A 25,796-nucleotide genomic window follows, 5' to 3' on the forward strand; every position below is an offset into this window, starting at 1 on the left:
CTACATACTGTTTTTTAGTGCAGTTATTATTTTTGCTTTTACACTTTCTAACAAATGTTGTTCATTCTATGTCCCAAAATAAATACATTTAAAAATCATCCTAGTAGCCTAATTTAAACAACCACGACCCGGAGCAGGCAGTTACTAGGGATGAATGAATGAACTTTGTAAATGCAATGTAAAGCACCTCACATTCATATTAATAAACATGGCCTACATATTTGTCAGCTCACATGCATGAAAGTAAAAACCTTCTCTTCACATGCATTTTGTTTGTTTTGTCCTGTGGGATTGCAGATCTGATACACACAAGACGTGCTGTTGGCAAGCTTTCTAAAAAATTAATAGTGCACCTCCTATTCATATCTGTAGTTGTATCTGTTTAGAGCACATCTGTTCATTCTGAATAATGCATTAATATTCCGGAAACATCTTCCTCCTTAAGCACGAGACGCATCAAGTTCAATACTGGTGAGCACACCAAAACTAAGTCGAGCATGAAAATATTTTAATCTTAGTGAAAAGCCAGTGTGCAAGCCAGTGATTACAGCTTCATCCCTTGTGTGCTAGTTGCAGACAGACTACATCATCACAAAACAAACCAGACTGAGTTTCTCCTGGCAATCATAAAACATTTATTTTCACAGTTTTTCCCCTTATTAGATCCAGTAACAAGGCTCCAGCTTTCATACTTCTATAATCGACCCTCTGACCAGTTGTGGTATAACCTACCATAAACAAAGGTCTCAGAAACATATCTAAATCATCACCCTTCACATCTCTAACAAGGTTAGCAGACAAAAAATAGACAATATATCAAACATAGTGTATGCAATATACCAGGCAGAAAAGACAGACCATCTTTTTTAACATAAATTTATGTGGCAGTTTGTTTTAAGAAACAGTTCACGCTGACGAGCTGATATTCGTTCGTTAGTCTAGTTTCATACAGGGAAAAAAACACACCCCTCGCTTTTAAAGAACAGTACAGCAGTGATGTTGTAAAGACAGCTATGAACCTATTCTGCCAGCGGTATGACTGCAAGTATGAGTTAGTAGTAAACAAAATGTATACTCTGAGCTCTAAAATGTATACATATCACTATATTAGCAATGCAAAAAGTGTAGTTTATATTGTCGTTTAATATTGTAGGAAAATATGAGACTGTGGTTTAATTTCCACTTCTGAATGTGGGACTTAACACATGTAGAAGCTAAAACAAGCAAGTTCTATAGTATTAGGCAGAGTAATTTAATAGAGTCATTTGTTTGGAGTTGTCATTTTACTGCATCATATCTGCACCATAGAGTGGTGGAATGAACTTCCAACCTCAATTCGGAACACAGAATCTATCACCATCTTCAAGAAAGAGCTAAAGACCCACCTCTTCCATGAACACCTAACCAACCAAAAAAAAACCCCAAAAAACAAACTTACTCTGGCACTTACACCTCTACTCTACACACTTTATGTCTTCTGGAACTCAATTAATGGATCTTGTATGGTAGCACTACTTGTATTGTTCTCTGCTTGATATCGCTTTGCTTGTATTTCCTCATTTGTAAGTGGCTTTGGATAAAAGCGTCTGCTCACTGAATAAATGTCAATGTAAATCTCATTTGTACAGGATTGAAAAATCTGAATTTAAATGTTGTTTGTTACTGTTGACACAACTGCAACTCTGTTATGCACTAACAAAGCAAATTAAGTAACACCTCTTGCTTTGTCACTTGCTAATGTGAACACAGGAAACGGAGTGCCACATTATCCGTGTCTAAACTTTAATAGTGTGTATTTATTACCCTAAGAAGGATGTATACAGTGACATTATGTTATGCCCTGTGTCAGTGATGGAAAGGCTAAAAAAAATCTAATACCTAGTCAAAGTTTGCAATTACAACAGTAAAACTATTATGGCTCATCATGAGCAAAAGAATGACATGGGGCAAACAATTACACATACACATTAAGACTCAAACAAATACATGCGTATTGAAAGATAGATAAGAAATTACATATAAGATTACTCTTTTTTTGTCAAGTGTTTTTCAAGAGTGGTGTGTAATTTATCTCCTCCACCTAGCAAACCATTACCCAGACATTTAATTCAAAAGCTTTCCATTATCCATTTATTCAAACCACAAAACACAAATCTATAGACAAAACTATGATTGGACAACATGTGTTTAGTCAGTTTTTCTCCTCCAATGGTATGGCCAAGAAAATCTTGTAAACACCCACTATTGTAAAGTTACACCCACTATTGTATTTCACATGCACCTAATCACTGCCATTAGCCATGTTTCCATCCAAGTTGTGACTATAACATGAGGAAAATTTGGAATATCGCTTAAAACATTTGTGATTGAAGCACTTTTTCCATCCCATGTGTTCAAGAGAACAAAATCGTCACTTTCTGGGAAACTGCCACAAAGTATCCATACAAATGGAAGTTGTTGCAATCAGGGAAGCCAATATGGCTGTTTTTTCCAATATAATAAATTACTTGCGTTTTAGAGCGCACAGAAGAAAACACTATCACAAACCTCGTGTTATCTTGTGATCAGATATTTGGGAACGGTATTATGTGAGGCATTTCTGGGAGGTAATGTACCAAATTATTTCGATGACAGATTTTGGATCAGGCATTTCAGAATCACAAAAAACCACATCTTAGATGCTGTGTGTCATATCATAACAAACCAGTGACGACATTTCCCATTTTGCACTATGGCCTACAAACTTGGCCGCCATAGTCTGCAATTCCCAGAACACTCACATTCTTTCTAATCACACACACCTGCATCAAATTCACAGCACTCACAACCACTGTATAAAGAGACTGCTTGAACACAATGGTTTTGCGAAGTATTGAGTGTTCTCATCATACCATGCGTTTGTACCTGTTTCCTCATTTTGTTTTATGTTCATTGCTCTTGATACTTGTTCCTCATTCTCGATTCTTGCCTTGCCTAGTTCATGCCTGTTTACAGATCGCCTGACCCCTTGCCTGTTTCAATGCTATTGTCTCATGATTTGGATTTGTCTGCCTGCCTCTATTTATTAAAAGCTTTTATCTGCACTTGCATCCGTCCTAACCTTCATAACGTTTAATACGTGGCACTGTGCAACTTACAGGAAAACACATTGCATTTCCGCTGTATAAGTTGGCCACATGTGCTGAATATCCAATCCCATCAACCAGTTATCCAATCACATGATTTGTTGAGGCAAAGTCACCTGAATTTTTGGTACCGATCGAGGAATTTATTCAGTAAATGTGTTTCCATTGCCATTATGTGCATGTCTTCTTATCGAACAAAAAAATTAACCACCTCAATTGAGCACACAAGTTTCTATGCACATTTTGGAGATTTAATTCGTATCTGGTGTTTTTTCATCGTGTTTTTTAACGCAATATTCAAAATTCACATAAAAATACTTGGATGGAAGCATGGCTAATGAGGTGTTATGAATGTGTCAGCAAAGCAATCTTAATTAATGAATCAAAATGCAGGCCATATCTATTGATATTTAACTATATGTAATCATTTGTCATGTTTTCATGTTCCAATAGGCTACACACATCTACAGTCTGGGCTAAGAACACAGAAGGCTATGTACAATCCTGCCATTTATCGTGCTGTTTTTTAGCTCTGTAAAAAAAAAAATCAAATAAACAGCTTCAATGCATCTGTTAATAGCATATAAGATTTAGATACCCAAAATGAAAACTTATTGATTGTAACAGTAACAGAGGGAGGGTTTAGTTCAGCTAGCCCATTTCTACCAATTGGATTGGCTTATGTAGAGAGCAAACACAGTGAATTGAAAGATATTTTGTTTTGTCTAACCTGAAGATGGTGAATATTATAAGGATCAAAAATGCAAAGGTAAAGGCTGACTCCTTAAAAAAAAGCAAAAGTCACTCTACTAACACTGAAGAGTATTAAAAAGTATTAAGATAGAAAAATAATCCCAGCCAACAATATAATTAGAGCGAATCTGTTTGACCAGTGATCTAAACTGTTTCTAGAACCACCCAAATGTTTTCACTTGGCAGTGGAGATAAAAATGACAAAATGATGGTTCGCAGTTTATTTGCTAAACTTTGCTGTGGGTGGGAGAAATGTACGTCTACAGAAGTTAGATTCCACAGGTGCTTGGTGTCTCCTCTTCAGGATCAGGAAAAAGGCACATGCGAAAAGTACAGGGCTGCCACATATATAGTTGAACCATTGTCTGATTTTAGACCTGACACTCTATGTGTAACTTCTTCCATCTCCACATATGGCCAAACACAAGCTGAAATGTTTCACTCCAAGCACAAGAAAACTACAAAAATTAACAAGGAAGAAATCATTAAAACAAAAAAAAAGTTTCCCTGGCCTAAACAGAAACAGAAGATATTCCAGCTGGAAAAAATTCTGATTGTTATCCGTGATTTATGCATGTTGTTTGAATACACATATGGTTTAGAAATGGAAACTCATTTTCATAGACTAATGGACACATTTTCTCTTTGGCAGTCTGTCAAAGGCAGAAAACTTAAATAAACAAACAAATGCCAATATGTAAGGAAGGACAAATATATATATATATATATATATATATATATATATATATATATATATATATATATATATATATATATATATAATTTTGGTCTGTAGATGAGCACATTTTTTCAGCACAGATTTCCCTGAGCACAAAGGAGCATGATCAGAGATAGCACAGCTGCATTAAAATTCAGTGCGAACATTTGTATACACATGCACAAGAGCACGCTCACACCTGAATGATCTTGAATGTTAATGAAGGCAGCGAGTACCACGCTGTACTTTGGATCGAGAGCGCTGTGTGGATGTGGAGAATAGAGTTCTGATTGATGCCACAGCCTTTGATTTGGAACAGATGGGATTAGTGCCAACCCTGTAGTGTTCGCCTGACACACACACACATACAGAGGCAACATACAGCAGCAGGCAAAGAGCAATGATTTGTCTGAAATCAACAGCAAGGATGTAATTGTGGGAAAATGTCACCATGGTGATTATGAGCAATTTTTACTTAAACGCAAAAGGAAACCAAATTAAAAATAAAAATCTCTCCTTGATGAGTGAATATTTAATGAAGCACAAAATGATGAATGTGCATGCACGAACAAGCCACTTCACTTAATTTCCCCACATGCAAATTTTCCGGCAGGGGTTCAAATAATAAATGCATTTAAATCATTACAATAATACGAATAATACAGACAACCAGCCCAGGCCTGATTGCTATTTAAGTAAATACAAAATAGCACTTTTATGAGAGTCATGACAGCGATTGAGAGAGAGAGAGTAAAAGGCAGGGAGGAATATATTAACTGGACTTGCACCAGTCTATAATGTTAATCTTAAGCCTAATGCTGATTTGGTGTAGCTGGGAGTGATCAGGGTGTGATTTAAAAAACGTCCGTCCGTCCGTCCGCCCGTCCGTCCGTCCGTCCGTCCATCCATCCATGTTCCGTATCGCTTATCCTACACAGGGTTGCGGGGAGCCTGAAGCCTACACCGGGGGACTCGGGGCACAAGGCAAGTGAAACCTCCCCCAGGGTGCCAACCCACTGCAGGGCACAATAACACACACACTCACACACATTCACACACGACGGATGGATTGGAAATGCCAATCAGCCTACAACTCTTGTCTCTGGACTTAGGGAGGAAACTGGACAACCTGGAGAAAACCCATAAAGTACGGGGAGCTCCACAAACACAGGGAGGAGGCAGTATTGCAAGGCAAAAGTGCTAACCACTAAGCCACTGTGCCCCCCTATAAGGAGCATTAGTGAGGGTAACATACCAGACGCTTACAGTACACAAATGCACACACGCCATGTTATCTGCTGTCTCAGTAAAACACAGTGTTGAAAAAATGGGCCTCGTTTATGAATCTTTCTAAGATAATTGTGTGTAAATGTTTTACTACACCAAACTAAACGTATATGCGCTAAATCAGTCGTTTCAGCAGGTCAACTACTATAAACACACTAACTCTTCCTCTTGTTATATGCCTTTGTTTTGTTTGTCCTAATTGATAGCACTGCAAAAAATGACTTAGTGAGTGAAATGAATCTTAGTGAGTGAAAATAGCATGAATATAGTCAAGTTTATTTAGTATCTCCTATCGTAAGATTACAACAAATAAAATATATGATTATTAAACCTATATCTTGACATCTTTACTAATTGTTCTTTATGGGAAGCCAAACAACTCAAAAGCTGGTCTAAACTGAGTTCCTCAGAAGAACTGTGCAGCACGGACCAAATACCTGTGCCAGCTACTGGACAGCGCGGTGCAAGTGGGTTTTAACCATGCTGCGCGGACCATGTTGGATGTCCCAGCATGAGTCATGAGACCTACACGACCCACTGATCGGTGAGACACAAAATAAACCGGGAAAGACTAAATAGATAATGATTTGATTACTTACAGCCATGCAAATAGGCTTACAGTTACGTGTTCCTGCTCTTTAAAGATAAACAATCTGAATACACTTCAGTGAGACCTCTGAAGTCTGAAGAGTTTTCTTAAGCTCATAAACCGTTTTCTGCCGTGTGTCTATTATTTTTTAAAATTATTATTATGTCTATTTCTTACAAAGGCTTTGTCAATTCTGTTTTAGGAATTTTAGGACTATTTAAAATAGTTTCAAATATTCTCCTAGCCCTTTGTGCCATCTCTTATAGGTACTATTGATTTAAATGAATTTGCGCTGCACTGATCAGTGGGGCGTGCAGGTGTCGTGACTCGTGCTGGGAGGCAAAAATGGTCTGCGCAATGCGGTTAAAAGTCGTACATCTCAATTGGTCCGCGCCACGTTACCCAGTGGGTTGGGCAGGTATTCGGTCCACGCTGCTCGGTCCTTATAAGTAGCTCAGGGCACCACATCACAGTGCACCACACACACACATTAACACACCTGTTCATAAGTGTAATAAGTCATAAATATAAAATGATGGATTTTCACAAAATTTTCATGAACTCTGTGTAATTGAAACAAATATGCTACTTAAACTTGACTGAGTAATCTGTGTATAAATTTGCAGTTATATGATTTGAAGTCAAGTTGAAGGTTTGCATTAGTGGGTTTCCTTATATGTAAATTTACACAAACTCGGGAACTAATTGGATTTTCATGAGTATCAAATTTCTTGTGTAAATGCTCCTACAAAAGATTTAGAAAGAACTTTGTTCATATTCAGCAGGGTTGTATGGAAGATCTCATGCCTTAAAATATAAATGATGGTGGTTGGACTATCCTTTGCTTCTCCTCTGTGCGTCATCATCCTATGAAAAAAATTCATGAGACTTGCCATGTACTCGTAGCCTACATCATGCACACTGGCACAAAAGTTAATTATTGCAGTCAGAAAGGCTAAACACAAAGCAAAACGCTATTGAGAGTCATGAGAAGAGTTACATAAAAATATACCTCTAAGAAAAAAAGAAAAGAAAAAACAAACAAAAAAAAAAGGAAGAAGCAGTTGCCCGTTGTCATGGATATACCGGAACAAACTCTGGAGTACAGTTCCCAGCAGCCACTGCACCCCACTGCATCACATGAACCTGAATCTGATTCACGCTGATATTAACGAGCACTCGTGTGTATGTATGTGTGTATATATAGTCACAATTTGCACTGCACTCCTTGTCTTTTGTTTGTCTTTCTTTGCCGTTGTTTCTGTTGCTGCGCTTATGGTCTTTGGTTTATGCTTATTCTTAGCCTTAGTGTCTTTGCCACAAGTTCTATAGACACTGTTCTGTGTTTTGTTTGTATTTTTACTGAACTTAATCTGCACTTGCATCCGTCTCCGCCTCCAATCGTGACAGTATGCAAGACTGTAAAATGCATGCAGCAGATTTTTTCTGGTCAGGACGTTACTTGGTTTCTCTGCTTTATTCCGCATGTCACTCCACCTTCCTGCTCCACATCGCTCCCCCCTCTGACCTTGCGGAGAGCGTCGCTCCCCCTATAGTTCCATGGTTAACGTTGCTCCCCGTCAGGCTCCGCCTTGAGCTTCGTTCTCCTCACTGGATGCGTAGTGACAATCGCTCCATGCCCAAGCCAGGCCGAGGATATCGCATCATGCCTCTGAGGTACAGAAGAGACCGTCTCGCATCTGTACCCCAGAAAACACGTCAAGTGTCCGCTTTATGGGCCTGCGAGAGATAACCCTCAAGTAAACTTTGAAACACTTAAGGACCTCTAGTCTCGGTATCCAGGACCCCCTCCCGAACCTATTACGCGCTTTGGGAGCTGTGCATAAAAGGGGGGCTCTGTCATGGATAAGCTTGAACGAACTCAGTAGTACAGTTCCCAGCAGCCACTGCATCCCACTGCATCTCTGTCACATGACCAGCTGCACCTGATTCATACTGATATTAATGAGTACTCGTGTATGTGTGTGTGTATATATAGTCACAGTTTGCACTGCACTCCTTGTCTTGCATTTGTCCTTCTTTGCTGTTGTTTCTGTTGCTGTGTTTATGGTCTTTGGTTTATGTTTATTCTTAGCCTTATTGTTTTTACTACAAGTTTTATAGATACTGTTCTGTATTTTGTTTTTAAACTTTATTAAACATAATCTGCACTTACATCCACCTCCGCCTCCAACTGTGACACCTGTAATTAAAGGTGTAAAGAAATGAGAAGTGATGAACATGACAAGTTGCTGAAAGTATCTAATTGCATTCAACCCACTTCTTCAGTACTATATGAAAAGCATGTACACGCTTAAAAACAAATGTTCCAATTAGAACCAAATGAAAGAAATGATTAAAACCAAACCAACTTGATGCCATTGGAGAAACCTTGTAAGTTACACAAAGAACCTTTTACTCTCAAGTTCTTTAGAGAACCATCTATTTACTGGTGCTTTAAAGAACCCACAAATGGTTCTTCACAGCAGTACCACATGGAACCATGCGACGTCCTCCGCATGACAGGTGAGCAGAGTGATGTCCTCAGTGGACTCGAGCTCAATTAGAACTTGGTCGTCCGTGCCAGCTGACTCGAGCATGAGCAGAACTTGGCTGTCTGTGTCAATAGACTCAGACGTGAGCAGAACTTGGATATCCTCGTCAGCAGACTTGGTCGTGAGCGGAACTTAGTCATCCGTGTCAGCGGACTCGGACGTGAGCAGAACTTGGTCATTAATGACTTCGGCATCGGCCTGGGACAGGAACTTGTTAGGATTGGGGGGTCACCTCGTTGACGTCTAGCAGGAACGTGACCTTATATTGTAGTTCTGGCACTAAGACCCCCTCATGGGTCTCCAGCTGAAACACTGGGGCTGAGGTCACCACGTTGACCTATGGCTGGAGTTCAGGTGCTGAGACCTCCTCGTGGGTTTCAAGCTGGAGCTCTGAGGTAGCCACGTTGACCTCTGGCTGGAGCTCAGCATGCGAGACTTCCTTGAGGGTCTTGAGCTGGAGCTCTGAGGTCACCACGTTGACCTCTGGCTGGAGCTCAGCTTGCAAACCCGCCTCGTGGGTTTCAAGCTGGAGCTCTGAGGTCACCACGTTGACCTCTGGCTGGAGCTGAGCATGCAAGACCGCCTCGTGGGTCTCAAGCTGGAGCTTTGAGGTTGCCACATTGACCTCTGACTGGAGATTAGCATGCGAGACTGCCTCGTGGGTCTCAAGCTGGAGCTCTGAGTTCGCCACTTTGACCTCTGGTTGGAGCTCAGGTGCTGAGACCTCCTCGTGGGTCTCAAGCTGGAGCTCTGAGGTCGCCACGTTGACTTCTGGCTGGAGCTTAGCATGCAAGACCGCCTCATGGGTCTCAAGCTGGAGCTCTGAGGGTGCCACGTTGACCTCTGGCTGGAGCTCTGCGGGTGAGACCACCTCATGGGTCTCAGGTTTGAGCTCTGGTTCTGAGGTTGCCACGTTGACCTCTGGCTGGAGCTCGGCATAGGAGACCGCCTCGTGGGTCTCCAGCTGGTGCTCTGAGGTAGGCACGTTGACCTCTGGCTGGAGCTCAACATGTGAGACCTCCTCAAGGGTCTCAAGCTGGAGCTCTGTTGGTGCAATGTTGACCTCTGGCTGGAGCTCAACATGTAAGACCTCCTCGAGGGTCTCAAGCTGGAGCTCTGAGGGTGCAACGTTGACCTCTGGCTGGAGCTCTGCGGGTGAGACCACCTCATGGGTCTCAGGTTTGAGCTCTGGTTCTGAGGTCGCCACGTTGACCTTTGGCTGGAGCTCGGCATACGAGACCGCCTCGTGGGTCTCCAGCTGGAGCTCTGAGGTCGCCAAGTTGACCTCGGGCTGGAGCTCTGCAGGTGCTTTCTTGTGTAGCCGTCTGTGTTTATGCCAGCTGCTCTTGAAGCATCGCTGATAGCAGAAAAATGATTCCGGATTACCTAGTTTCATGCATGTAGGACACCACAGCTGAGCCTCTTTCCAGCAGCCTCAGCCATGCAGATCGGTGTCACCTCCACCACGTTGGCCGGAACCTGAAGCAAATCTGCAGATTCTGCCATGTCCATCCACTTGTAATAGAGGTGAAATGGAGGGTCAGCCTGGGTCGTCCCATTGACGCTCCACCCCAGTAAATCCAGGCCGTGTAGCTGCCCTGGCTGCGTGCTCTCCCCAGTCACGGGCTGGGCCGCAAAACCAGGACACTAAGAACCCAAGCCACTGTTTCTTGTCAGGCTTGGGATATGGCAGGCTACAGAAGTACATTTGGCAGTGGCACAGGAACATCATCGGGTAGCTCTCTAACCCATATGTCTCAGGTGGGAGTTCGGAGGCAGTCCTCTGGGGAAACTGCACTGATAAGAATCATGGCCAGTAATCCGTATATTTACTGCCGTGATGCTCTCCTCGTTCTCCTGCTGCTTCCATGTTTCGGAGGAGTATTCTGTCACATCGTGAGACGTAAGGGAGTAGAATATGGAAGCAAGCGCAGGTAAAGAGGTTTTTATTTAAGGAGGCAAGCCGACAAATCCAAAACGTGAAACAGATGCGTGGTCAAAAACAGGCAGTGAGTCGGGCGATCGGCAAACAGGCATAAACGGGGCAAAGCAAGAATCGAAGTCGCAGTCACAGAAAACAAGGTCAAAACACAAAACAAGAAACATGAACTAGTACTATGAACTGGGAGTAGAAAAACCAGCATGGACTAAATGAACTAATCTAAAATTTAAACTAAGTCTATCAAGGTACATAACATTAACTATCTAACTATTTTAACTATATCTAATACTCCGTGAGGTGTATTAGCGTTAAGTGCTGGCAGCTGAAAACAATGAAGCCACACCCTCGAACAACAACCAATGGCAGAACAGGGAGGAGACAGAACAGAAACAAAACAAACGCACGTGTCCACAGTAACCAATGTCACGGTTATCAACATCCGAAGAGCATGTCCTCGCTGAGTGCTCGTGCACGTAGCTTGTGCATGCGCGCACCCTCCGTCTCTCCAAGTGCTCTCCCAGAAGAGGAGATTGTGACAATAATCGCATTTCAATTTAACTTAATTTCTAGTTCAGGTTAATATTATTTCTAATTAGTCACTTAATATGAATGCATTTGCAATAATAAGGAGGTTAATCATTTGGATATGAAAATATACAAAATTCTGTTTGGAAATACAAAGGAAATTTATGCATTTAGTTTATGAAAGGTTTGCTTAATTATTTCAATTAGCCCATGGATCTTTATGTTTACTGTAAGAGAAGCTGCATTTATATCCGAAATGTACTGTGAGCAATTAATGTTGTTTTTTTTAAACAATTATGGACCTGTCTTTATTTATTTATTTATCAGTTTCACTTGCCAACTAAAGCTCAAGATATCATTTCAATGATTTCATTTGCAAAGAAGGAGAAATAGATAACCATGTTCCTACAGGCTATTAATCACATACTGTACAGTTTGGGACAGTATTATAGAGAGTAGTGCCATTCATAGGCTGCTTTTATCCTATCATCTTATCACTTGAAAAAACGTTCATTCCTTTTAGTTAAGGGTGTGTGTGTGTGGGGGGGGGGGGGGCATGTTTGGCTCAGATCTCCAGGGTTGGGGGCTCGATTCTCACCTCTGCCCTGTGTGTGCGGAGTTTGTATGTACTCCCTGTGCTGTTTTCCTCCCCCAGTCCAAAGACATGCATTGTAGATTAACTGGCATATCCAAATTGTCCATAGTGTGTATTGTGGCCCAAGATCCTTGGGATAGGATCCAGGCCCCCTGTGACCCTGTGTAGGATAAGACGCGGGGAAAAAGGATGGATGGATGGATGGATGGAGTTATGTGTGAACATTAGTACAGGAAACAGTTTTCCACTTGGTGAGAGCTCACAAACATTCATAGTGAAATAACGAGTGTGCTTTCTGCATCTTTTAAATGTCAGTCATTAAATAAAAAGCATACATATAAATCCAGATCAGGTCATGAGTGGCAAATTTTACATTTTAGCCCCTTAATGGAGAGATTTTTTTTTTCTTTTAACCCACGAATTTTTTATTTCCCATTTCCTTTTTCTCACCTCTACAAAAAGGGTGGAAGCACTTTCCTTTTCTCAGAACTGCCGAACTAAGGAAGTAAAAAGAAGGTAAAAAATTTGATCAGCGCATAAAAGAAAATCCACAAGAGTAACGTCACGTCAACATAGCAGAGTTAGTTTCTAATTACGGACAATAATGGCCGGTACAGGACCACATTCTCAAGTGCTCACTAGGCACTGATAACAACTGTTGTTTTTTCCTTTTTTGTTGAGACATGCTTGGATATGATGGCTAAAAGTGCCAGAGCAGGCTCATAATTTCACAGCAAGTTACAAAGTGCTCACAGTGTTGTGCTGCTGCAATTTGGCAACAACAACAGCAAAGTGAAGGAGACATAATTGATTTATATCAAAATGGACAGGAGGAACACCTGCCCCCCCCAAAAAAAAAAACAAACAAAAAAAAAACAATGAAGTACCAGTTTAACAAGCAAAGGTGAGCAACGATTTTAAAGGTCCCTCATCTTCCAAGTCAATAATCTAGCTGTAACAAACACTTCAGAGAGCCGTTTAAAACGGCAAATTGCAGTACCGCGATGCTTGCTGTCTCCATTGCAATGCCACTGGGAACATGGGGAAAAGTTCAATTACAAGTACACATGATCTAGCAAAAAAAACAAAACAAAGCTGACTGAAATTAAAATGGAGTGAAATAAAAAAAAAAAGGTTTTTAATTAAAAATTAGGCAAATCAAACATGCCAATTCAACATGATTGGCTTTAAGTGCACAATGCTGACACTAAGCACTGTTTTCACTCTGACTTAAATCCAGTTAATACATTTCGGGCCATATTGCTAACTGTGGGGCTTCCTGGGGCTTTTGGCACGACCTCGAGGTACTGCACTGATGACAGTCAACAAAATGGGAGCATTCAGGACTGTAATGAGCCTTCCTGCTTTTTTCAAATTTCTGCTTCATTGTAACTGGTGATCATTAGTAAACATTCTGTATAATGAGCAGCATAAACTCCGAAGCGCTCCATCTCCACACATGCTTATTTGCTTTTAAATGAATTTTTTGGCTAATAAATGCTATATTTATCCAGTACATTTTTCTTGCACTTACAATCCATGTTGATTTTCTTTTGTTGAAAATTTCCTAGCTTGACCACATCTCCTATACTACATTATATCACGATTTCAACAGGGTGCACGTATTGATATGTTTAAGCCATGCAAACATGTGGGCGCCATATAGCAACCTACAATGTACCTATGCACAAAACTCCTTCTCATCTCTCCCTTTTCACCTCTTCTCGCTCTTGTCTCCTCTTGCCTTGACATTTTCTCAGAATCTCTTGTGCTGTCCAGGCCTGAATATGCCATCTCCGTTCATCCATTTTCTTTCACTCAATATCTCAATTTTCTTTTAGTCCTCTCTCCCTCAATTTCTCTCATTGTATGTTGCCCCCCCAAGTATTTTCACTTTTCATCCCTTTGCCTTATCCTTATCCTCTATCCCCCACTCTATATATTGTCAAAATGGACAAAAGCAAGTTTCAAATTTTCATGTCTTGAGTCTTAATAGACAACAAATTATATGATTTTTGACAGCTATGTGCAGATGAATGAGTGGGCGCATTTATATTTGTGTATGCTGACTCGGAATTGCTGCGTGTGTGTGTGTGTGTGTATGTGTGTGTGTATCAGAGAGAGAGGGGGGCGCGAGAGAGAGAGAGAGAGAGAGAGAGAGAGAGAGAGAGAGAAAGAGAGGTTTTGACCCTATTGCTCACTTTCATTATCTTTAACATTCTTGGTGTTTCAGCAGCAAGGTACAGCAGCAAAAACTGTCAGGAATGACTAATTAATGCCAGCAAAGGTGAATTAGCAAGATGACCGTCACCAAGCTGAATAAGGATGTAACCAACTATGAAATATTTGTATTGAACAAACAATTTATTCTAAAATGTGTTCTAAAGTTATAGGTCACAGGGCATCTGGTTGAAAATAGAGGTTACAAAAAGTCATACAAACAGGAGATTTCTACTTTCATCCTACACACAACAATACTTTGGCCTATGGACAACACTTTTTACCTATGGACTGTCTTTGCTAATACCTATTGCTTGCTATATAGTGCCTTCCACTATTGGCACCCTTGGTAAATATAAGCAAAGAATACAGTGGCACAATTATTGGCACTCCTATGAATTCATGAGAAAAATATATTTGAGGTATATTCCTCTTGATATTTGACATTTCTAGTACACCTGGGTGATTGGAACAGGAAATTGTCAACCTTGACTTCCTGTTTCACAGGGTATAAATATGAGGTGACACATTCCTTTAGTAATTCTTAACAATAGGTAGAGATGGTGGGTTTTGGTGGTTTTGTTGCACAGAGAGGTAGCCATATGGAAAAGTACTTCATGTCCACAGTTAAATATGGTGGGGCTGTTTTTCTTTCAGAGGACCTGGACATTTTGTTAGGATACATGGCTTCATAGACTCTATCAATTATCAACAGATATTAAAAGAAAACCTGACTGCCTCTGCCAGAAAGCTTAACATGGGCCATAATTGGATCTTCCATCAGGACAATGATCCAAAACATACATCAAAATCAACACAAAAATGGTTTACTGATCACAAAATCAAGGTCCTGCCATGGCCATCCCAGTCCCCTGACTTGAAACCCACAAAAAACCTGTGGGATGAACTGAAGATGTGAGTCCCTCAGTGTGAACCTCAAAAAAAGGATCTGGAGAGATTCTGTATTCAGGAATGGTCTCAGACCCCTTGCCATGTATTCTCCAACCTCATCAGGTATTATAGGAGAAGACTCAGAGCTGTTATCTTGTCAAACGGAGGTAGCACAAAGTACTGACTAAAAGGGTGCAAATAATTGTTGCACATTAATATTTAACAAATATATATTTTTTTATAAACCTGTGTTTTCTTTACAATTGTTTGATATCCATGAAAGCAGAGTATTTTTGTGAATTTACTGAACAAAAGATCAAAAGGTTAAACAATAAAGACAATTTTTTTATACTGTATGCGTGTATGTATGTGTTTGTGTGTGTATATATATATATATATATATATATATATATATATATATATATATATATATATATATATATACACACACACACACACACACACACACAGTATATATTTTCTTGCGAACAAATGCAACAACATTAGGAATGGACCCAGAGACACTTCCAGAGAACAGTGCTTTCAGAGAATATTGACTATCACCTCCATAACCCAGCATTCATTTCATCGTCTCCTGCATTTCAGTATCTTCTAAATTCCATTAGCTATTTTAACCCATGACTGGGTCAAGCTCTTTTCCATTACCTCAGTATATCTGGCAGTTGAAGTCCAGCTCGAGAAGTCTTCATCCACATCCTAGCTATATCAGATCACATGTTTGGCTTTAGGGCACACACCTCCAGGGTTGGGGGTTGTAATTCCTGCCAGAGCCCTGTGTGTGCGGAGTTTGAATGTTCTCCCTGTGCTGTGGGGGTTTCCTCTGGGTACTCCAGTTTCCTCCCTTAGTCCAAATACATGCATGGTAGGCTGACTGGCATGTCCAAAGTGTCCATAGTGTATGAATGTGCATGTGAGTGTGCCCTGCGATGGGTTGGCACACTGCCTTGTGCCCACTGCTCCCTGGAATAGGCTCCAGGTTCACGGCAACCCAGTAGCACAAGCGGTTCAGAAAATGGATGGATGGATGTTTGGCTTTAGTAAAGCAGAAATAAATTTCAGCGCTGTCAGAAAGAGCTTTAATAATTATGGAGTTAAATGGTGAACTCTTGCATGCCTGTCCTGATATCAGTATGCTTGCCCTTTGAACATTTGACATTATAAAGAGCACTCTTTGATGTGTGTGCAGATTTAAGACTGAGGCTTTTACGCTCCGAGGTGATCATAATGGACGACAGTGACATTATATCCATATCAATAAGGAGAAGGCATGACAATGAAGGATTTCTCCATAATGCTTAATTAGCGATGTTTCCCTCACATACACACATAAACTCAAACGCATACACATATCTGTCTTAATATTGTGAAGAAATGTAAGTCTAGCTTAATCTCAATAACCAAAATGCAGCATTTAGTTTTTTTTAAGCTGCAGATTTTGTAGAAGAAGAAGAAGAATTGAAAAAGTAAAGTAATCCATGTAAATGTTGAGTCTCTCCTACTTGTTTATTTAGTTTTATGAAATTTTATCCAAAATCTTATCTCTGAATACATGCCCAATTCTTCATATACTTCCTTCAAATGACATCAATAATACAGATCTTTGCATTTTTATTAAATAACTGTGTAAAATAGCAGGAAAAATTTATATTTACAAATTTAAGTTCTAAGCAGAACTAACTTATCATCCACATCATTTCCAGCTTTCCGCTGGGGCCTACACTGTCAGAAAAAGGATTCTTTGAATAGTTAAGACTTCTTGGCTTCCTAAAGAAGCTCCACTTAAATCCCCTCTCTCAAAGAAAAACACTTCACTGTAGAGTTGTACAGCATGCAGAACCTTCTCTAGGAGGGAAAATCTCAGAAAAAGGTCTACCAAATATTGGCACACACTTAACACTTTTCTACATCATACAAACAGAGAGTTAGATCTCACTAAATTATAACGCAGTTCCTCCAGGATGTTGAGATTTTGCAGTCGCACAAATTAACAAATTTAATTTGGGCCAAGACGCATCATGTGACATCACCACAACAAACATTCAGCCAAAACCCTCTTCGATTCACGTGTGTAAAACATGAGAATAGCTAAAATCTCTCATTTACCAACAAACATCACTGTGAAAGACCACGCAAAACAATTTCATGGAGAGTGAAGCTCCACAACATAGCGTTCCCTTTGAAAGGGAACAAGCATTTTTGGCCACAACAATCATAAAAACAAAACTACATATTGGCTATGGAAATACACCTGGAAAACAAAAATCAACTGGACAGAAAGTGAAGAGTTGAAGACTGGAAAAAACCAAGCAATGTTTAGCTTTATGTGCTACTGCCCATTGTAGTTTAAGATTCCTGTTCATGGCAGACAGGTACCTGATGTGGTCTTCTGTTGGTGTATCCCATCCATCTCAAGGGTCGACATGTTCGTTCGCAGTTGCTTTTCTGGCCATTCTCCATTGACCTCTCTCATCAACATTGCATTTCTACCTGCAGAGCTGTCACTCACTGGTTATTCTTTGTTTTTCGCACCATTCTGTGTAAACTCTGTGTAAACTGTGTAAACAGTGCTCACTAACCCTGTTCCTGAATCATCATGCCCACCTGCCCTTCCAATCATTGCCTTAAGAAGTTCTTGATCAACTAAAACAGGTGTATTAGATTTTGTTTGACGTTTGCTGACTACTGCTCTAGAAAATGTTGAGTGTGAAAAACCTCTGGAGACCAGCAGATCTGCCCATCTGGCAATAACAACCATCCAACCTGGGTGAAAGTGACTGAGATGTCAATTTTTCCCCCATTCTTAGGTTTGATTGGAGCATTAACTGAAGCTCTTGCCACATGATTGGCTGATTGATGAGCAGGGTTACTGGCATTTCTAATAAAGTGGACAGTGAGTGAGTGAGTGCATATTTGAGAAAGAAACAAAGAGAAAAGGTTATGGAGATGTGCAAATGGCTCTGTGCCACCATTAGCTTGCAGATGCTTAATGTAGCCCTTAGCCTCCAGCGCACTTCCAACAAGCCACACTTTATCCCTCCTTTTCTTCCTCCTCTCTCTTCTTTGCCATTTCAGACCCATGTTTGGTCAGACTGATAAAGCCTGCCTTCTCAAGATTATTTTTGGAATTTTGAATTTTAAAAAGGTCTCCATGGTATTTTGGCAAGTGTCATGCCATCAGTCATTCAAAAACACATAATCTTTAAGAGCTTCCTCATCTGTCAGAGCACAGAAGATGATTTTCTGTTGATGAATCATGGATCAGGACAACAGCAACCCACACCCACACTCATATACACACACACACACACACACACACACCCACACAGTCTTTCTTTAATGTCTACAAAGTTATCATTATAGATGACAATAGTTTATTTAAATTGATGTTACTGTAATATTAACTTACAAAAAATATACACCAGTCTGATATATTTAACATACTTAAAACTAAGGTGAAATTTTACTCATTTTCATATGATTTCAATTAAATCTATTTTCATTCAGAATTTATACCATGGTGCAGTTACCCAGATTTATGCTTACATGTTGTCCTTGTGCTTTGGGGCTTTCCTCCAGGTACACTGGTTTCCTCTCCCGAGGCCAAAGACATAAAGACATGCGTCGTAGACTGACTGGCATTTTCAAATGTGTGAGTGTGTGTCCGATTGTGCCCTGGGATGGGTGCCCCCTGCCTTTGCCCCGAGTCCCCTGGGATAGACTCAAGGCTCCCCCACAACTGTGTGTATCATAAGCATTATAGAAAATGGCTGGTTGAATGGTTTCACACTGCCCATAATTTAAAAAAAAGAGAAAAAAACTGACTGAGTTTTAAAATGTACTCTTTCAAGATAAATATAAACAAAGCTTTGCTAAGTGCACATAGAAACCACACAGAGTATGCAGAGCCAATGCTTAGATAGCCAATGATTAGATAATAATGTAATTATCTACTTTTAATTTGTTTGGTCACATCCAGCATTTATTTATTTATTTTTCTTTTTATTAATTTTGTGCTACAGTGCTACATCTCTGGCCTTAGGCTTTGCGTCATATCCCTTTCTCACAGCAATTGAACTCCACTTGAATTCACTTGAAACCAGATTGATGTCACCTCACTCAGATGGTCTCGGAGAAGGTTTGATCCACACTTAAATGTGATCATCTTTATCGACAGTATGAAAATGCACTGTGGGTTGATTCAAATGCACTAAATACTGCATGAGTTTAAGCACCCTAAGCAGTTCATTCATTGCAACAGATTATAAAGTCCTGCAATTTTAACGCTGACTTCAAGTAGATGCTCATGGACACATCAGGGTAATGTATAAGACATACTAAAACCAAACCTGGAGGGAAGTGACACTTGCAAAAAATGTCAAATAAGTGTCTCAGGTTATAAACTTCACGATCCCCTCATTACTGCTATTTTAGTGTGTCACCCGTGTGACCTAATCATAATGATCAGGCCTGACTGAATCCCTGCTCTACTCTTCAATATGTCATTCCTGTCAGGCTGATAAATGAAACAAGAAGTATCCTTCTGTCTCTCCCTCCATCTGTCTCTCACATTCTCTACCTGAGGATCTCTGAACACCCAGATCGGTAAGAGAAAGACGAGGCTCATCGCTCAATTCATTACCTATCATCCATCCTGCAATGTCCGCTATGTGAGGAGCACTGACCTCGTTCTTATCTCAGCCCACACAGGCATGAGGATTGAATCTTCTGACTCCCACCCACCACTGTAAGGCCACAAAACACAGCATGAAGTGGACACGGAGTCAAGGTTACAGGAGGCACTTTGTGTGTGAACTGAGCAGAACTAATGAGCAGACTGTGGTGAGATGTTCTTCCAAAAGCCATTCACTTCAGTGGACACTCAGAACCATCTATGAGATGAAAGAAACAGTGGCATTAAACTCTGTATGGACCTTACTATCTCCCTGTTTCAGTTTGCCCCCCCCCCCCCCCACCACACACACACACACACATTTTATTCCTCGCTATTCGAGCATAGCCTTGTTTTACAGCACCAATAAAGCACAAATGCAATTTTATTGCCCAGACCAGAATACAGAAAAATTTATAGCACTCATGCCTTTCATTTCCTCTCAGATTGGCAGAGTATGTTGTAATTGGGGCCATTTTTCTTAACGAACAACTAAAAAGTCTTCTCAAGAGAATCTGAGCTGCACACTTACCTGCCCGCATTACATAAATGCTTACAATTGCTCATTATATTACAGCGTTCACTAGACAGATTGCAGTGAGATTGCTCCCAGCACTTTGCTGGGAATATATAAAAAAAATATATAACGTGTTTTAATCATTTAAACTTTCAGAGTTGCTGCCAAGTCCTTGCAAGTGCAATAGTGCAATGTCATATTAATTTCCTTACTTTAATGGCTGCATACTTCACTTAATGTTTAGATTAGCCTCAATGCTACTGCAATTTAATATTCGCATGCCACTTTGTTTGAGCAGCAGCTAAGATAATGCTTTAAAGCCTAATTATTGTTGGCACACTGATATTGTGCACAGTTTATCAGAGTTAAAATGTTTTCCAGAGCTTGATGACTTTGATTAACATTTCAAACAGTTGGCATGCAAAATGGAAGCATTCTTTCAATTTTATAATTATGAACTGTAGTTTAATTTTGTATATTTTCCATAAGATCAATAACAATGTACTTAGATTTTTTATGAATAATAGTAGTATATTATATTTAAATGAACTACACACATCATTAATGTTTACTGTATGCATTTGCAAATGTCCTGAAATCAGTACTGATTTATATATACATATATATAAAAATTCTTTCAGATTTCTGTCTTTCTGTTCCAGTCCGTTCTGGGCATCCGTCTTCCTCTCTTCATATTGGGCAGTATTCCTTCTTCATTTTCTTTCTCTCTGATGTTTTACACCTTCATTGACCGAGTGGCTCAGCGAGACTCAATTAATAACAGAGAAAGATTAACGACTTGCCCCGTTTTTTTTTCTACCCACCATGCCCATGGGGCTCAATTTATCTTCAGGAATTTGCAGCATGGACAGAAAAAAAACACATGATTGACACTCCTAACCTTCATTGGGATGTAATCCTCATCTTTAGCACTCAGAGATCTAATTAATTAGTGGAATCTCATTTCCTTGCTAATGCAAGTGGACAGAGGCGTGATAGAGGAGAAAGGGTTGGGAACGTAAGAGAGAGGGCCAGGAGAAAAAGGGAATGCTATTTCTCATCACTGTCTGGAGCTGAACTCCATCTGCCGCTCTCATACCAGATGACAGGGCTGCCAGACTGCTACTGCACACACCAACGTCCGTTAAACTTGATAAACTGTATGTTTAACTGAGAGAGTAGCATAAATTGAGTATGCTGAACAGACTCCAAAAACGAATGAGCTAAATTAAAGTAAACTCCATATTACATATGCTACGTCTCAATTAAATTACACTCAAAGTAATCAAAGTTCACTTAGCCCTAAACATTCCGCTTTAGATGGATAGCAATCTAGACGAGGGGTTTTCAAACTTTTTTGGGCAAATGAACCTGAGTATATAATATAAATAATCTGCTTGTGAATCCACATTCAATAAATTTCTCAGCATATCTTCGTGTAAGTTTTCCTGACTTCTGTTGTTCCACTGAGTCAGAGTCGCTCCACAATTCTCAAGTATATTAGGCTCAAAATAGTACAAATCAGTTAAAATGACATGCATGCCTTTGTAAAATAACCAAATAAAGCAAAAGAAGGGCTTGCAAGTTTCTCTCACAACTTCATTTTTATAATAATACAACCTCTAGGTTGAGAACCCCTCATCTATCATAGTGTCAATATCTGAAACCTTTAAAGATTATTCTGTAGTAATGCTTAACAATTATATGTACAACCCTAACAGAGTCTTTATCTGTTATGGTATAATTCTGCTGAATACTATGTCATAAGTATGTTATGTTTACATTCACAGCATTTTTATTATATTGTTATTCCTTTATTATATTGTGCTGTTTGCACATGTTTACAAGTGCACTTGATGTAAAAATGTGTAGGTCTTATTTAGCTCTGTGTAGTCTCATGTAAGTCCTGTGGGGTTTTATGTAGGACCATGGTCCTGGAGGAACATTGTTTCATTTCACTGTGTTCTGTACCAGCTGTATATCGTTGAAACGACAATAAAGCCACTTGACTTGGCTTATCGAAAAGGATCCAAGGTAAAGCCATTTATGAATGGATCATATACACATTTAACTATTCAAAGTACGCTCCCAAAGTTGCACAACAGAAATTCATTTGCTCTAGGCTCGATTCGCAGAGATGCCACAGCCATCCATGGCTGGAAGTTGAGAGAGCAAACTTGGCCTTGCTACCAGGTTGGGACGGATGGTATACTCTCACACCCCTGCCAATTACAGTGACATTAGTCAATCACGAGCATCTGTGAGCTCATGCATGTAGAAGTGGATAGATAGAGCTTTCGCCTAAGTGTGTTACTCTGCTCTGTGATGCAGCACGAGCAGCAGATAGGGGGAAAAAAAGTCATTTGCTGGCTTCATAAGTTACCTTCCTCGGTTGGTAGCTGTGATGTGATAGGGGAGAGTGTGACTGGTGGGTGGGAATTGGAAAATGACCAAATCGGGGGAGAAAATAGGATAAAAATCTATCCAGAGTCCTTAAAGAACACTCTAAACTTCTCCAGTCCTTGGGACCTATGGCCTTGCACAGTTTCCTAAACCCAACACCTGATCCAGCTCATGAGGCGCTTGATAATTAGGTGTCAAGCATGTTGACAGTAGGGAAAACCTGAAACGCCACAGCATAGTGTGTCTCTGAGACTGTCTCTGAGACTGGAGAACCACTAGAGTGCTAACGGACATTGATGTAAAGTCGGGAAATTCAACTAATTTAACTTTAAGACTTTAAAATGGATTATAAAACATATATTATTTTACAGTTTTTACTGTTATATACTTGTTATATTGGTGATGATAATTTGATTGAAAAATAATAAGAAGTTGGAGGTCTGATGTGAAAAAATTAACGAAGGGGAGGGTACTGGATGATATCCTGGGTTGCTAACAACCCGAGTGTTCAAGGGTTAATTGTCAACTGGGGCATGAATAATTTCACAACCAGTGTTTTGCAGAACCTTTTGTATTAAAGTAGTAGTAGTAGTAGTAGTAGTAATAGTATTATTATTATTATTATTATTATTATTATTATTATTATTATTAATAATAATAATAATAATAATAATAATAATAATAATAATAACAATACAATATGTTTACATAAACTATACAGAGTTTAAGCTAAAATAATCACTAAATGTATGTGGTGCATTGTATATATTCAGCTGTGCTTATTTTCATGAAAGGTGCTATTAACCTTGGGTACTACAGATAAACAGACAGAGTGACAGATGGACAGACAGACAGACAAAAAGGACAGATAGAGAAAATAACTAAATTGGCCACGAAGTCTTATAAGAAATGATGTGAACAAGTAAAAGCAGTAAAAGTTACTAATGTACCAGAAAAAGGAAGATGAGTATATGCAAGGACATACAGAAACTCTACCCAAGGCAACTTCATGAGCCCGAAGCAGTTCTCAACTCCACTTACGAGTCTATTTTGCAACCAACTGAAGCTCAATCTCTACATGATAATGGTTGAATGAATGGGAATTTATATACTTTAAACAGTGAAGTGCCACCAAATAATACAATAATGCAATGTTATCAAGTGATGCTAGGGTCCCTCATGCTTTCAATCTATTTGCATATAGATGAAATGCTATAATAACTCCGGCCCCACCTGCAGGAGTAAATATTTTGCTGTCTGTTTTGTCTAGCCGTCCTGACACCCACAATGAGCCACTAATTGAAGACTGGAAAAAATCTTTATATGGCGACTGACATTCAATTACGTGGAGGGGAGATCAGATTAGGCGCAGGCCCAGAAAGCATGTTTGAAAAGCCCATTTGGTGTGCGAGTGCAGCCGAGAGGCAGGGGCTATCATGTGAATGACTGTTTGGGATCTGGCTGAACGAAGCTGCTGGGAGTGAAATCACTATGCTATGACCCATGATTAATTGGATGTCTTGTGAGTGTGTGTGAGCGAGAGACAGAAAGAGGGATTGGGGGGCAGTGTGTGTGTGAGAGCAATGTGAAGAAGAGGCTTTTCAGTGACTTTTAATAAAACATAACTAGAATATGTCCACTGAGTGAAACAGGTGATTTGCATGATATATTTATAGGTATTGCATAAATATTGTATGGAAGTATTGCCTTGCTTGTAACATAGTGACATAATGAAGTCCCCTGTATGTGGTAAGTACCAATAATCTTCCTGACTAATCCTTACGTGTAGTGATGACCACTAAACACATCCAAATGTGCTAATACTTTAATATTTACTGAACATATAGAGCAGTTTGTGTGACAACAATACAACAAAATTACAATGAGTCACATATTTTCTGGTGTTCTGCTAGGGTGCTACAGTAGGTAAAGACATCATTCTTAGCCAATACACAGCAGAGAGTGATCAAAATGCAAAGGATGCCATTTGGGGTTTACTTAAAAATGGTGGATTTGACCTGGATCATGAGTAGGAAATGGACTGTATAATCAAGCTAAATAGCAGTGTCAAGAAAACATTACTGTGGGTGAATAAGCAAACCACCCCATTGCTACACACACTCCACTTCTGTAAGTTGCACTGGATAAATGGTGTCTGCTAAATGCTGTAAATGTAATGCTATTCAATCCGGAAGACATCGTTTATTTTTATTGTTTGACCAATCAGTGTTTTAAGTGGCAAGCAAAAATGGTTGAAAATGTACCACAGCTACTGCATATAGCTACATCATGGTTAATTTGTCGACTGCAGGGATTTGGTATAATACAAAAACACATACTCACATGTAACTGGCGAAATTAAAAAAACAAAAACATCTGCTCTAGTATGCACTACCGGTGACATGACAACAGGTGTTTAAAAGCAGGTGCAGATCCTGAATAACTAAACTAATTGCCATGTAATTTGTGAACCATTCTGCATGATGTCAGGTATACAAATCCTGTTTCAAGTATTTCCTGATGGCAGCAGTCACTTTTGGACCAAGAAGACACACCAAAGGACACACACAAGATTTTGACTGAAGGATTTGTTAAGCATGAAAATGAACCAATATACTATCACTTTTTTATTCTCTGTCTTATTCATACACACGCACAGTGCTGCTGTATAGTACCTGAATGGGGAGCCTGGTGCCCCCCATTATTTTTTCCCATTTAGCTTCCATGTCTGCTGTATTCTATGAAAGGCATTGATTGCTTTTGCTAAAAGCATTAATATACCGACCTCACTCTGAACTCTAAGCTACATATTGGTATATTAAACATAAATATCTCTTGATATTAGCATAGAAATCGTATATAGGCACAAAAGACACAGTCTCTTAATAGCACCTTCAAATATAAAGGCTGCTAATCAGAAAAGTCCCCATGACCAAAGTGTTAGCAATGTGAAACATCCCAGCATGCATCACAGCAACCTACTGAT

General features: G+C 39.8%; 1 protein-coding gene across 1 annotated transcript in view; it reads right to left on the reverse strand.

Moving 5' to 3' along the window:
• Positions 1–25,796, reverse strand: part of cdh13 (cadherin 13, H-cadherin (heart)) — a 419,656-nt gene that overhangs the window by 97,429 nt on the left and 296,431 nt on the right. The window lies entirely within an intron of this gene.

The sequence above is a fragment of the Ictalurus punctatus genome, chromosome 4 (assembly GCF_001660625.3).
Source record: "Ictalurus punctatus breed USDA103 chromosome 4, Coco_2.0, whole genome shotgun sequence".
Lineage (NCBI taxonomy): Eukaryota > Metazoa > Chordata > Actinopteri > Siluriformes > Ictaluridae > Ictalurus > Ictalurus punctatus.